This window comes from Dasypus novemcinctus, chromosome 4 (assembly GCF_030445035.2).
Source record: "Dasypus novemcinctus isolate mDasNov1 chromosome 4, mDasNov1.1.hap2, whole genome shotgun sequence".
NCBI classification, from domain to species: domain Eukaryota; kingdom Metazoa; phylum Chordata; class Mammalia; order Cingulata; family Dasypodidae; genus Dasypus; species Dasypus novemcinctus.
This window is the reverse complement of record NC_080676.1, coordinates 2,322,402-2,337,436: the sequence shown is the minus strand read 5'-3', so window position 1 is coordinate 2,337,436 and position 15,035 is coordinate 2,322,402.

Sequence of the window (15,035 nt, the reverse complement as noted above, 5' to 3'; positions counted from 1 at the left end):
GAGGCAGAAGAGCTTGAAGAAATGGCCCCCAAAAGTGAACATACAAAAAAACAAATGAAGAATGGAAAAAATGAAGAGAGTCTTGGGGAACTAAATGATGGCAAAAGACAAGCAAACATACATGTCATGGGTGTTCAAGGAAGAGAAGAGAAGGGAAGGAGGCAGGAGTATTTGAAGAAATAATGGTAGAAAAATTTCCAACCCTACTGAAGGACATATGCATCTGTGTCCATGAAGCACGATGTACTCCCATCTGAATAAATCCAAAGAGACCTACTCTGAGACACACACATACTAATCTGAATGTCAAATGTCAAAAACAAAGAATTCTGAAAGCAGCAAGAAAAAAGTGATGCGAGACTTCCGGCAAGATGGTGGCTGAGTGAGCTTGCCTTGCTGTCTCTCCTGGGAAGAGGCAGCTGGGCGCCGCCGGAGGTTCTCCGGGACCAGGCTTTTTCGGGATTTTTGCAGGGCAGGAAGTGTCTGGACATCGATTTGGTGGGAAGGTAACGGAGAGGATTGGTCTATAAGATATAATTTGGGTTCTATTGCCTGGAGGTGAGACCTGCACACGGGCTGCTCCCTCCTTGGGGGTGGGCGGAGCCGCGGAACCCACACTTCGGCTGCGCTTTTTGGTGGCTCTGCGGTGCAGGGGAATTCGAGAGTCCTGGGCGGGCTGTTGGGGGGATGATGGGACGGGACGCCTTTGCGGATCGATTTGGGGAGACAGACGGTGTTTTGTTGTGAAGCAGGGGAATTTTTGATTGCAGACACAAGTAATAGCGCTTCCGCCTGGAGCCCCGCCCCCACAGGCCCGGCTGCCGATCTGCAATGGAATTAGATAGCTGAATTGACGAAATATCCACATAAATAAACCCTAGTGAGTACGTGAATTGCAGGGTTCAGGCATAATATAGAATCTGCGGATCTGACTTCCCCCACAGGGCTGGCACCCAGCTGCGGGGCTCCCTGAGGGCTGTGTTACACTGTGGGGCTCCCAGGCTTCCTGTTGACCAGATTTGAGGTGGCCAGGTCTGAATCCCCTAAACTCTGGTGGCCCACACCCCAGAGTCTCACACCTCTTGAGTCTTCAATATCTCAGACTTTCCACCCCTGAATCCATCACGCCCTGAGGTCCATCTGAGGTCGTTGAATGCCCTAGCCTTCAACGTTTGCATTTTTTCTTAACCGTTTCATTTTGTTTTGTTTTTATTTTCATTTTATCTTATTTTTTACTTTTTTTAAATGTCCTGATTGCTAATATTACATTATCCCCTAGTCTTTGCTCCCAGCGTATTCCCCAAAGTCTTTTTTTTTTTTATTCAGTTATTTAGGTTTTTTTTGTTATTGTTGTTGTTGTAGTTGGTGTTGCAATTGTGGTTCGCGTATATCTGTTTTTTTCTTTCCCCTACCTGTTCCCCACCCTTTGCCCACCCCCCTTTTTCTTTTTTCCTTTCTTCTCTTCTTTCCTTTTTTTTTTTCCTCTTCATTTTTTGTTTTCTCTTTTTCTGTTTTCGCTCTCCCTCTTGTCCCTCATTTTCTACCTATTTTATTTTAACTCAGTTATACAATAGGCGCTGCAGGGAACACCTCACATTTGCTGGGTTTTCTCATCCTCCACTGCCTCATTTCTATGTGAACTGATTTAGGCTACCTACACTATCCCCTTTCCCCTACATCTTGATACCCGCCATCATCTACTGTCTCTCCTATATTCCACCTCCCATCTCCCTTTCTTTGATCCACAAAGTATCTAACTCTTAATTCCTAATACCCTTGCTTTGTTTTCTGTCTGTTATCCACTCTTGAAACTATTACCTTTCCCTTCTCTTTCCCTCTCTCACAAAAGCAATAGCTTTTTAACTCATACCATATTCCTCCCATATTCAGTCAGCTACCTCATAATATGTACTCTACCTACTGCTATAACTCTACACAATTTTACATGAGTCTAACCTCCATCCTCCCAGATCTCATATTCTTGCTTTGTTAACATATATCACCAATACTACTTTACACTTTTTCCTTGCTTACACAATTACCTTTCCCCGGCACTAATACTTTCCTTTAAAGTGAACTTAACCAGCAACAAGAAATTAGAATAAGAAGAACAAAGTGACAAAGAGAAGATATAACACTTACAAAAAAACAACAGCTAATTAATCTCCAAGACTAGACAAAGAAGCTAAGGAACTGATTAAACCCGTCAAGATAAAATGATGACCAGACAGCAACAAAAACCTACAAACCAGACCAGCAATCAGGAAAACATGGCTGAATCCAATCAACAAACTAAAAATCAGGAAGGGGAGCAGAACTTCGCTCAAGCAATGAAAGATCTCAGAACATTTATCACCGACAAATTTGATGAAGTAATGAAAGAGGTTAACAACATGAAGATAACACTTGGAGGGGAAATTGCAGACATACGCAAAAAGATAACAGATATGATGGGAATGAACACCACAGTTCAAGAAATCAAAAATACACTTGCAGCAAATATCAGCAGACTAGAAGAAGCAGAGCAGAGAATTAGTGACGTGGAAGACAGTATACATCAGAAATCAAACAGATAGTAGAAGGGGTTGATAAAAAGATAGAAAAAATCCAGCTAGGACTTAGGGACCTGAATGACAATGCAAAACGCTCAAACATACGTATTATAGGCATTCCAGAAGGAGAAGAGAAGGGAAAGGAGTCAGAAGGAGTGTTGCAGGAAATAATGGCTGAAAACTTCCCAAATCTACTGAAAGAGACAGATGTACATATCCAAGAAGCACAGTGCACTCCACTAGTCATAAACCCCAACAGGCCCTCCCCAAGACACATACTTGTCAAATTATCCAATGCTCAAGACAAAGAGAAAATCCTAAAAGCAGCAAGAGAAAAGAAAACCATCACATACAAGGGAAGCTCCATAAGATTAAGTGCTGATTTCTCATCTGAAACCATGGAGGCAAGAAGGCAGTGGTATGATATAGTCAAGGTACTAAAGGAAAAAAATTTCCAACCAAGAATACTCTATCCAGCTAAACTAGCATTCAGAAATGATGGAGAGTTCAAAATATTCACAGATAAACAGAAACTAGAAAGAGTATACCAACAAGAAACCTCCCCTTCAAGAAATTCTAAAGGGAGTTCTGCAGGAAGAAAGGAAAAAACAGGACAGACAGAGTTGGAGGAGAGTATAGGAGCAACAAAAAAAAGACAAAAATAGAAGAAAAAAATACAAACAAAATATGACAAACACAAATCCAATCAAAATATGGCTAACACAAATAATTCCTTGAAAGTAATAACACTGAATGTCAATGGATTAAACTCACCTATCAAAAGATTCAGACTGGGACATTGGATAAGGAAATATGACCCATCTGTATGCTGTCTACAAGAGACACATCTTAGACACAGAGACACATGGAGATTGAAAGTGAATGGCTGGAAAACAATCATACAAGCAAACAGTAACCAAAAAAAAGGGCAGGAGTAGCTATATTAATATCAGACAAAATAGACTTTAAATGTGAAACAATTGTGAGAGACAAAGAAGGATACTACATTTTAGTGAAAGGGAAAATCTGTCAAGAAGATCGAACAATCATAAATATTTATGCTCCTAACAAGGGTGCCTCTAAATACGTGAGGCAAACACTGGAAAACTAAGTGAAACAATAGATGCATCTACAATTATAGTGGGGGATTTTAATACACCACTATCTACCTTGGACAGAACATCACAAAAGAGAATCACTAAAGAAACAAAACATTTGAACAGTATATTAGAGGAGCTGGATCTAATAGACACACATAGATCATTACACCCAAACACAGCAGGATATACATTTTTCTCAAGCACTCATGGATCATTCTCCAAGATAGACCATATGCTAGGCCACAAAGAAAAGCTTAATGAATTCAGAAAGATTGAAATCATGCAAAACAATATCTCTGACCACAGTGGAGTCAAGCTGGAAATTTGCAAGGGACAGAGGCCCAGGTTTCACACCATGATGTGGAAATTAAACAGTACAATCTTAGAAAAACAGTGGGTCAAAGAAGAAATCTCAAAAGAAATCAATGACTACCTTGAAACAAATGATAATGATAACACAAAATACCAAAATATATGGGATGCAGCAAAAGCAGTACTGAGAGGGAAATTTATAGCCATAAATTCATATATCAAAAAAGAAGAAAGAGCAAAAATTGAAGAACTAACTGCACATTTGAAGGAATTAGAAAAACAACAACAAAGTAACCCAATAGGAAGAAGAAGGAAGGAAATAACAAAGATAAGAGCAGAACTAAATGAAATAGAAAATAAAAAAGCACTTGAAAAGATAAACAAGACCAAGAGCTGGTTTTTTGAGAAGATCAACAAAATTGACAAACCTTTAGCGAGACTAACAAAGAAAAAAAGAGAGAAGATACAAATACACAAAATAAGAAATGAGAAAGGCGATATCACCACTGACCCCACAGAAATAAAGACTATCATAAGAGGATACTTTGAAAAACTATATTCCAACAAAAATGACAATTTAGAGGAAATGGACAAATTCCTAGAAACACATAAGCAACCCATATTGACGAAAGAAGAAATTGATGATCTTAACAAACCAATCACAAGCAGAGAGATAGAATCAGTCATTAAAAATCTCCTAACTAAGAAGAGCCCAGGGCCAGATGGCTTCACAGGTGAATTCTACAAAACATTCCGGAAAGAACTAACACCAATCCTGCTGAAACTATTCCAAAAAATCGAAACAGAAGGAACATTGCCGAACTCCTTCTTTGATGCCAACATTACCCTAGTACCAAAGCCAAACAAAGACACTACAAGAAAGGAAAATTACAGACCTATTTCTCTAATGAACCTAGACACAAAAACACTTAACAAAATACTTGCTAATCGTATCCAACAACACATTAAACGAATTATACACCATGACCAAGTGGGATTTATTCCAGGTATGCAAGGATGGTTCATCATAAGAAAATCAATCAACGTAATACACCATATAAACAGACTGAGGAAAAAAATCACATGATTATATCTATTGATGCAGAAAAAGCATTTGACAAAATACAGCACCCTTTCTTGATAAAAACACTCCAAAAGATTGGAATACAAGGAAATTTTTTGAACATGATAAAGAGTATATACGAAAAACCTAAAGCCAACATTGTTTACAATGGAGAAATCCTAAAATCCTTCCCTCTTAACTCAGGAACAAGACAAGGATGCCCATTGTCCCCGCTCCTATTTAACATTGTCTTGGAAGTACTGGCTCGAGCACTGAGACAAGAACCAGATATAAAAGGCATTCAAATTGGAAAGGAAGAAGTCAAAATTTCACTATTTGCAGATGACATGATCCTATACATAGAAAACCCTGAGAGATCTACAACAAAGCTTCTAGAACTCATAAATGAGTTTAGTAAAGTCGCAGGTTATAAGATCAATGCGGGGAAACAGACTTGGCCCAGTGGTTAGGGCGTCCGTCTACCATATGGGAGGTCCACGGTTCAAAGCCCGGGCCTCCTTGACCCGTGTGGAGCTGGCCCATGCGCAGTGCTGATGCGCGCAAGGAGTGCCGTGTCACACAGGGGTGTCCCCCGCGTAGGGGAGCCCCATGCGCCAGGAGTGCACCCGTAAGGAGAGCCGCCCAGCGCGAAAGAAAGTGCAGCCCGCCCAGGAATGGCGCCGCTCACACTTCCCGTGCTGCTGACGACAACAGAAGCGGACAAAGAAACAAGACACAGAGAACAGACAACTGGGGGAGAGGGGGAAATTAATTAAATAAATAAATCTTTAAAAAAAAAAGATGAATGCGCAAAAATCAGTAGCATTTCTGTACACCAATAAGGAGCAAGATCAGAAGGAAATCAAGAAACAAATACCATTCACAATAGTAAATAAAAAAATCAAATACTTAGGAATAAATTTAACTAAAGAGGTAAAAAACTTATACACCAAGAACTATACAAGACTGTTCAAGGAAATCAAAGAAGACCTAAATAAATGGAAGAATATTCCTTGTTCATGGATAGGAAGACTGAATATTATTAAGATGTCTATCCTACCAAAACTGATCTACACATTCAATGCAATCCCAATAAAAATCAACACAGCCTTCTTTAAAGAACTAGAAAAACTAACTATGAAATTTATTTGGAAAGGAAAGAGACCTCGAATAGCCAAAGACATACTGAAAAAGAAAAACTAAATTGGAGGAATCACACTACCTGACTTCAAAACATACTACAAAGCTACAGTAGTGAAAACAGCATGGTATTGGCATAAGGAGAGACACACAGACCAATGGAATCGAATTGAAAGCTCAGATGTAGAACCTCACATACATAGCCATATAATATTCGATAAAGCCATCAAACCCTCTCAACTGGGAGAGAGTGGCCTATTCAACAAATGGTGCCTGGAGAACTGGATAGCCATATGTAGAAGAATGAAAGAGGATTACCATCTCACACCTTATACAAAGATCAACTCAAGATGGATCAAAGACCTAAATATAAGAGCCAAGACCATAAAAACCTTGGAAAGCAGTGTAGGGAAACATCTACAGGACCTTGTAATAGGAAATGGCTTCATGAATATCACACCAAAAGCACGAGCAGCAAAAGAACTAATAGATAAATGGGACTTCCTCAAAATTAAATCCTTCTGCACCTCAAAGGAGTTTGTCAAGAAAGTAAAAAGGGAGCCCATACAGTGGGAGAAAATATCTGGCAACCATATATCTGATAAGAAACTTATATCCTGCATATATAAAGAACTCCTATATCTTGAAAATAAAAAGATAAACAACCCATTTAAAAAATGGGAAAAAGATTTAAACAGACACTTCTCCAAAGAAGAAATACAAATGGCTAAAAAGCACATGAAAAAATGCTCCAAATCTCTAGCTATCAGGGAAATGCAAATCAAAACTACAATGAGATACCATCTTACTCCCATAAGATTGGCAGCTATGAAAAAAACAGAAGAATACAAATGCTGGAGAGAATGTGAAGAAAGGGGAACACTCATCCACTGCTGGTGGGAATGCAAAAGATTCCAACCATTCTGGAGGACAGTTTGGCGGTTTCTCAAAAAACTAACCATAGATTTGCCATATGACCCAGCAATACCACTGCTGGGTATATACCCAGCAGAACTGAAAACAAGGACACAAACCGATATATGTACACCAATGTTCACAGCAGCATTGTTCACTATCGCCAAAAGTTGGAATCAACCCAAATGCCCATCAACAGATGAGTGGATCAATAAAATGTGGTATATACACACAATGGAATACTACTCGGCTGTAAGAACAAATACACTACAAACACACGTGATAACATGGATGAATCTTGAGAACCTTATGCTGAGTGAAGCAACCCAGGCATTGAAGGACAAATACTACATGAACTCAATGATATGAAATAAGAAAGCTGCCTCAGAGAGCTAGAGACTGAATGATAGGCTTACAGGAAATCGGGGGGCGGAGGAAGGATATGAGCTGACATCTGCAGGGGTGGAATTTATGATGAGCCGGCAGTAAGTGTGAACACAAAGAAGAGATAAAATGGGGGTAAGGGGCTGCCTTTGGGTGGGGCTTTGCGGGTTTGAGGGGGGCTGGGGATGGGCAGATGGGTAATATTGCCCAAAAAGTGGGGGGAGGGAAGGGTAGCATACGAACATAGGAGAGTGTCAGGTGCTGGTCGAGAGTAAAATGCTGAGAAAATCGTATCAAAATATAATTAAGAGGGTTGCCTGTTTAGGATGCTCGGAGGGGAAGGTCGGATGGGAGACGGGCTCCTGGGGAATGTCTGAATGCTCATTTTGCCAGAGTGGGTGGTACCATTGGGTAGAGACCCAAGTAGTGAGAGTGGGGGTGGACCCACATCCTGGGGAAGACTAATGCCATCAGATAGAGGGAACTGTATCTCTTGAGAGAAAGGGTGGCTCCCAGGGCATTGGGGTAGTTGAGCAAGTTAGGCCCTGAACAATGTTGTAAGTGTCTCTGGACAGGGCTCCTCAGGAAACGGAGGCTGGCTGGCATTGTGGGCACCAAGGGGATGGGAAAATGGATGTTAAATGTGTGGAACCAAAGTAAATGTGGGGTAAGTGAGGACTTTCATGAGAGTGTACACGGATGGATATAAAACATGTAATATTACACCATAAACATATAGGGGATGACAGACTAATAAAGTAAACCATAATGTAAAACATAGGATAACTAAAAATTTAGAAAACTGTATATCCTAAAGTATGGAACACAATGTAAACACAGATGTCACCTTGTTTGAAAGCTATTGTCTCAGAGTCTGTACATCACTTTAAGTAAATATGATATGAATAAGTTATAAGAATACCGCTGTGGAAGGGAAAAGGTTCAATGGTAGATGTGGGGGAGTTCTGTATATTGTATATATGAATTGCTGTGGTCTAGGGCTCTTGTGAAGAGAAGTTCAATAATTAGGGGGGAAAAAAAAAAAGGATGTAGAATTTTTCCAAGTCAACATGTATTGTATATCTAACCTTTAAACCCATCGCTATATGCCATTTTACTAGTAAGGGACCCTGACATTATATTGGGCTTCAATTTTCAGGAAGTTTTGGATCACAGAGTGGTTCAACAATGGCAGCGGAGGAATACTGGTATAGGATACTATTGACAGGTGATATATGGCTGACAGCGAGCTGTACAGGGCATATGTCCAGGGTGCATGGTAATGTTTGGATATACTCATAGTGGCAATAATTAAAAACAACAGCTGGGGGCTACTGGGTTCCTGGCCGGGGGTGCTCTGTTGTGGTCCCTAGGGGAACAGCGGCAGTCCCCCAGGTGCAATGGTAAGGATCAGGAAGGAATGAGGGTCCAACAGTGAGAGCATGATACTAATGACTATGCTTGTGAGCCTATATACCTGAAATAAGAACAAAGCCTAGAGCAGCACTGTGCCTGGGAATTTCCTCCTGACAGCCTTCATGTTACTCAAATGTGGCCAGTCTTGAAGCCAAACTCAGCATGTAGATGCAGTGCATTCCCCCCAATGTGGGACATGACACCCGGGGATGAGCCTCCCTGGCACTGAGGGATCACTACCAAATACCAGCTGAAGATGGAACTAGAAAATGACCTTAAATTAAAGGTTCAATGCAGATCTAGCAGAATATCCCTGTCTACATATAACAACATGACTTTAAAATGCTGTTTGACCTAATGTAAGGGGGAAATGGAAAGCAGAAATGAGTTTATATGGCTACGAGTCTCTAAAAAAGAGTCTGGAGGCTGTCAGAAGGATTGCCCTTATGCACAACTGAGCAGAGTCTAAGAGACAGATGAAGTAGATACAATCCCCAGGTATTGGTTCCTTTGAGGGCTAAAGAGACCCACGGGTTCTATGGTCATGGCAGACGGGGTTCACTGCCATGTCAGATGGCCCTTCTTTGGAGCTGGTGTTTCTGCGTGATGGAACTGGACTCAGATGGGATCTCTTTTCGTAAGACTTTCATCCTACTTTACTGGAATTGTAGTTGGTGTTGGGGTTTAAGATATATCTAGGGGATTTGAGTCTCTGGACTGACAATATGATAGCCAGGCCCTGAGCGTCAACAGACTCCAGCTCGTACAATCTGATTTATTGGACTCACCTCACTCAGCTAAGATGGAGTTGAAGAAGGACAACCACCACACCATGGAACCTAGAGTGTCTACAACTGAAAGCAGGAGGATTGCATCCAGTATCCATGTGGAATCTGAGCCTCCTCCTGACATAGAGGTGCAACGGACACAACCAATCCAAGGCCCACAGAGAAAAGGTGGCATTGGAGTGGGAAAAGTGGACATGGTGGCAGATGGATATGGGGAGTGGCAGGAAGAGATGAGATATGGAGGCGCCTTTGGGACTTGGAGTTGCCCTGGATGGTGCTTCAAGGGCAATCACTGGACAGTGTAAATCCTCCCAGGGCCCACTGGATGGAATGTGGGAGAGTACGGGCCATGATGTGGACCATTGACCATGAGGTGCAGAGATGTCCAGAGATGTACTTGCTGGGTGCAATGGATGTGTCATGATGAGGGGAGTGAGTGTTGCTGGGGGGGGGGAGTGGTGGGGTGGGGGTGGTGGGGTTGAATGGGACCTCATATATATATATTCTTTTTTAATGTAATGTCTTTACAAAATCAATTAAAAAAAAAAAAAGAAAAAAGTGATGCATCATATCCAAGGGATACCCAGTAAGATCAAGTGCAATTTCTTATCAGAAACCACGGAGGTAAGAAGGTAGTGGTATGACAGATTTAAGATTCTGCAAGAGAAAAACTGCCAGCCAAGAATCTTATATCCAACAAGATTCTCTTTAAAAAATGAGTGAGTTTACAATATTCACAGATAAACAGAAACAAGGAGTTTGTAACCAAAAGACTGGCTTTGCAGGATATTCTAAAGGAAGTGCTACAGCCTGCAATGAAAAGATAGCAGAGGCTTGGAAGACAGTCTAGAAATGAAGGTTATATCAATAAAAGTAACTAAAAGTGTAAAGAGAGTGGTGAAAATAAAATGACAGATAAAGGTCAAAATGGGTGATGAGTGAACTGCCTTTGCAATAACAGCATTGAATGTTAATGGATTAAACTCCCCAATCAAAAGACACAGATCAGCAGAATGGATAAGAAAATTTAAGCCATCAATATGCTGTCTACAAGAGACCCACCTTAGATCCAAGGATACCAATATACTGAAAGTGAAAGGATGGAAATAGATATTCTAGGCATACAGTAACCAAAAAGCTGGAGTAGCCAAGCTTATAGGATGAAATTTGACTTTAAAAACAAAACTGTGTGACAAGGAAGGACATTATATATTAATAAAAGGGGCAATTCAGCAGGAAGAAATAACAATCATAAATGTATATGCACCTACACAGGATGCCCCAAATGACATAAGGCAAACACTGGCAAAACCGAAGGGAGAAAGAGAGCTCTACAGTAAGTTGAGACTTCATATACCACTGTCAGCACTGGACAGAACATATGGGCAGAGAATCAGTAAAGAGAGAGCTTGAATAATATGATAAATGGACTAAACCTAATACACATATGCAGAACATTATACCCCAAAACAGTAAGATACACATTCTTCTCAAGTGCTCATGGATCTTTTTCCAGGATAGACAATATGTTGGGTCACAAAGCAGATCTCAATAAATTCATCAAGACCAAAATTATAAAAAGGACTTTCTCTGATAATAATGGAATAAAGCTGGAAATCAACAACAGGCAAAAAAAAAAAAAAGGGAAAATTCACAAATATATGGAGATTAAACAACACTCTTAAATAATCAGTGGGTCAAAGAATAGTGAGGGAAAGCAATAAACATCTCGAGACAAATGAAAATGAGAACAAAATGTATCTGAACCTATGAGTTTAGACTGATTCTATAGTATGTGAATATATCTCAATAAAACTGCTTAGTAAAAATAAATAATTTTACAAGAAAAGCCAGAAATAGCAGCTATGTACGGCAGGGGAAACAGAGATTGAGAGGCAAAGAATTTTCTTGTCTGTTTTTATTATTATTTTTTGAAATAATGAAAATGCTCTAATAATGATTGAAGTGATGAATGCCAAATACCATTGATTGTACACTTTGGATGGATTGTATGATTTATGAATATGTATCAGTAAAATTGATTTGTTATTAAAAAAATAAACTATGGGTTGCAGCGATGGTAGTGCTGAGAGGGAAATTTATAGCCCTCAATGCTTACATTAAAAAAGAAGAGCTAAAAATCAATGAACTAACTACACAGCTGGAGGAACAAGAAAAAGAACAGCAAACTGTTCCCAAAGCAATGAGAAGGAATGAAATTAATGAAGATCAGAGAAGAAATGAAATTGAGAAGAAAATGAAAGAATTAACACCCAAAAGTTGGTTCAAGAAGATTAAAAAAATTGACAAGCTCTTAACTCATTCTATGACACCAATATCACCAAAGTCAGATAAATGTATTACAAAAAAAAGAAAATTAGACACATTTGCCTAATGAATATAGATGCAAAAATCCTCAACAAAATACTTGCTAATCAAATCCAACAACACATTAAAAGAATTATTCATCATGATAAGTGGGTTTTATACCAGGCATGCAAGCGTGGTGCAACACAAGAAAATCAATCAACATAACACACCACATTATTAAATCAAAGAAAAATCACGCAATCCTAATGATTGAAGCAGAAAAGGCATTTGATAAAATCCAGCATCCTTTCTTGATAAAAATGCTACAAAAGGTAGGAACTGAGGGAAGCTTTCTTTACATGATAAAGGGTATATATGAAAAACCCACACCAAAATCATACTCAATGGTGAAAGGCTGAAAGCTTCCCTGCTGAGCCCAGGAACAGGACAAGGATGCCCACTGTCACCACTGCTGTTCAGTGTAGTGCTAGAGGTTCTAGCTAGAGCATCAGGCAGGAGAAAGACATAAAAGGGATCCAGATTGGAAAGGAAGAGTTAAAACTTCTGGTATTTGCAGGTGATATGATCCTATAACTAGAAAGTCCCCCAAAATCTACAACTATGCTACTGGAGTATAAATGAGCTCAGCAGAGTGGCAGGGAACAAGACTAATATGCAAAATCAGTAGTGCTTCTATACACTAACGTGCAATCTGAGGAGGAAGTCAGGAAAAAAATTCCATTTACAATAGTGACTGAAAGAATCAAATGTTTAGGTGTAACATTAATCAAAGATGTAAAGCACTTATATTCAGAAAACTACAATGCATTGCTAAAAGAAATAAAAAGACCTAAATAAATGGAAGAACGTTCATGCTCCTGGACTGGAAGACTAAATATCATTAAGATGTCAATTCTCCCCAAATTGATATACAGATTTAACACAATCACAATAAAAACTCCATGAGCATCTTTCAAAGAAATGGAAAACATAATGATTAAACTTATTTGGAAGGGTAAGGAGCCCAGAATAGAGAGAAACATCTTAAAAAGGAAGAACAAAGTCGGAGGACTCTTACTTCTGGATTTTAAATCTTATTTCCTAGCTACAGGATAAAAATAGCATGGTAATGGCATAAAAATAAGATATATAGACCAATGGAACCAAACTGATGGCTCAGAAACAGACCCTCACATCTATGGTATCACATCTTTTGATAAAGCTGTCAAACTCACCCAACTGGGGCAGAACAGTCTATTCAACAAAAGCTGCTGGGAGGACTGGATATTCATATTCTTAAGAAAGAAAGAGGACTCCTATCTCACACCTTACACAAGAACTAACTCAAAATGGATCAAAGACTTAAATATAAAAGCTAGAACCATAAAGCTCCTAGAAGGGCAGGGAAACAAACATCTTCAAAACCTGGTATTGGATGGTGGGTTCTTACACTGAAAGCACAAGCAGTCAAAGAACACATGCATAAATGAGACCTCCTGAAACTTAAACACTTGTGATTCAAAGGACTTCATCAAGGTAGAAAAGGCAGCCCATTCAATGGGAGAAAATATTTGGAAACCACATATCCAGTAAGTGTTTCAGTTTCATTTTACATAAAGAGATCATAAAACTCAACAATAAAAGAACAAGCAATCCAACTTATAAATGGGCAAAAATTTTAGACATATCTTCAAAGAGGAAATACAAATGGCCAAAATGCACATAAAAACTGTTCAGTATCACTCACTCTTAAGGAAACGTAAATTAAAACTACCATGATATATCACCTCACACTGCAAAGAATGGCCATTATTGAAAAAACAGAAAACCCCAAGTGCTTGAAAGACGTGGAGAACAATCCTTCCCAGTTGGGTTGGTGGAGAGGTAAGATGGAGCAGCCTCTGCAGAAGACGTTTGGCGGTTCCTCAGGAAGCTAAACATAGAACTGCCATATGATCCAGCATTTCCTCTACTAGAAATAAATCCAGAACTGAAAACTGTGACAGACATTTGTACACCAATGCTCACAGCAGTGTTATTCACAACTGTCAAGAGAAGGAAACTGAAGTGCCCATCAACTGATAGATGGATTAACAGAATGCAGTATATATATGATGGAATACTATGCTGTTTTAAGAAATAAAATTGGGATCCACGAGTAACACAGATGAACTTTGAAGATATTATGCTAAGTGAAATAAGTCACACACAAAAGGACAAATATTGCATGGTTTTACTAATATGAACTTAATACTAAGAATAAACACATGGAGTTAAAACCTGGGGTATGTTATTAGGATATTAAGGTAAGAGGAGGGCTGAGACGGGGTATTGATGCTCAACATATGTATGTATGTAATAAGTTTTCATTAACTTACTGTAAAAGTATGGGAATGGATAAAGTGGATGGTAACACATTAGTCAGCAGAACTAACGGAGCTGGTTCAAAAATGGAATTATGGCTGAGGACGTTAACTGTCAGTTGAAAGAAAGCTAGAGAATAATCTAGGGACTGAGTAACACAGTGAATCCAGAGGTGAATGAGAATTGTGATTAATAGTACAAATATAACAATGTCCTTCTATGAACTAAAACAAATGTACATCACTATTCCAACGTGGTGGGAGTATGGAGAGGCAGGCGAGAAGCACAATCGGTGTAAGCTATGGGTTGTAGTTGACAGCACTGCCATAATATTCTTACACCAATGCCAACATTGTACTGTGTTAATAGGGAAGTATGGAAAAAAACACACCGAATGTATGCCCTAGACCCGAGGTAGTGGTAATAGTCTGATGATGTTATCTCATAATCTAACAAATGTTCCACAATAATGTAATGTGTTGGTGGAGGGGTGTTGTATGGGAATTCCACACATGCATTATTGTTAACTCCACGACTTCTCTAATTAAAAACAAAAGGGCAAACGGAATTACCATATGACCCAGCAATTCTACTCCTAGGTATATCAAAGAGAACTGAAAACATCTGTCCACACAAAAAATTCATATGCCCAGGTTCACAGCAGCATTATTCATAGGACAAAGAGGAAACA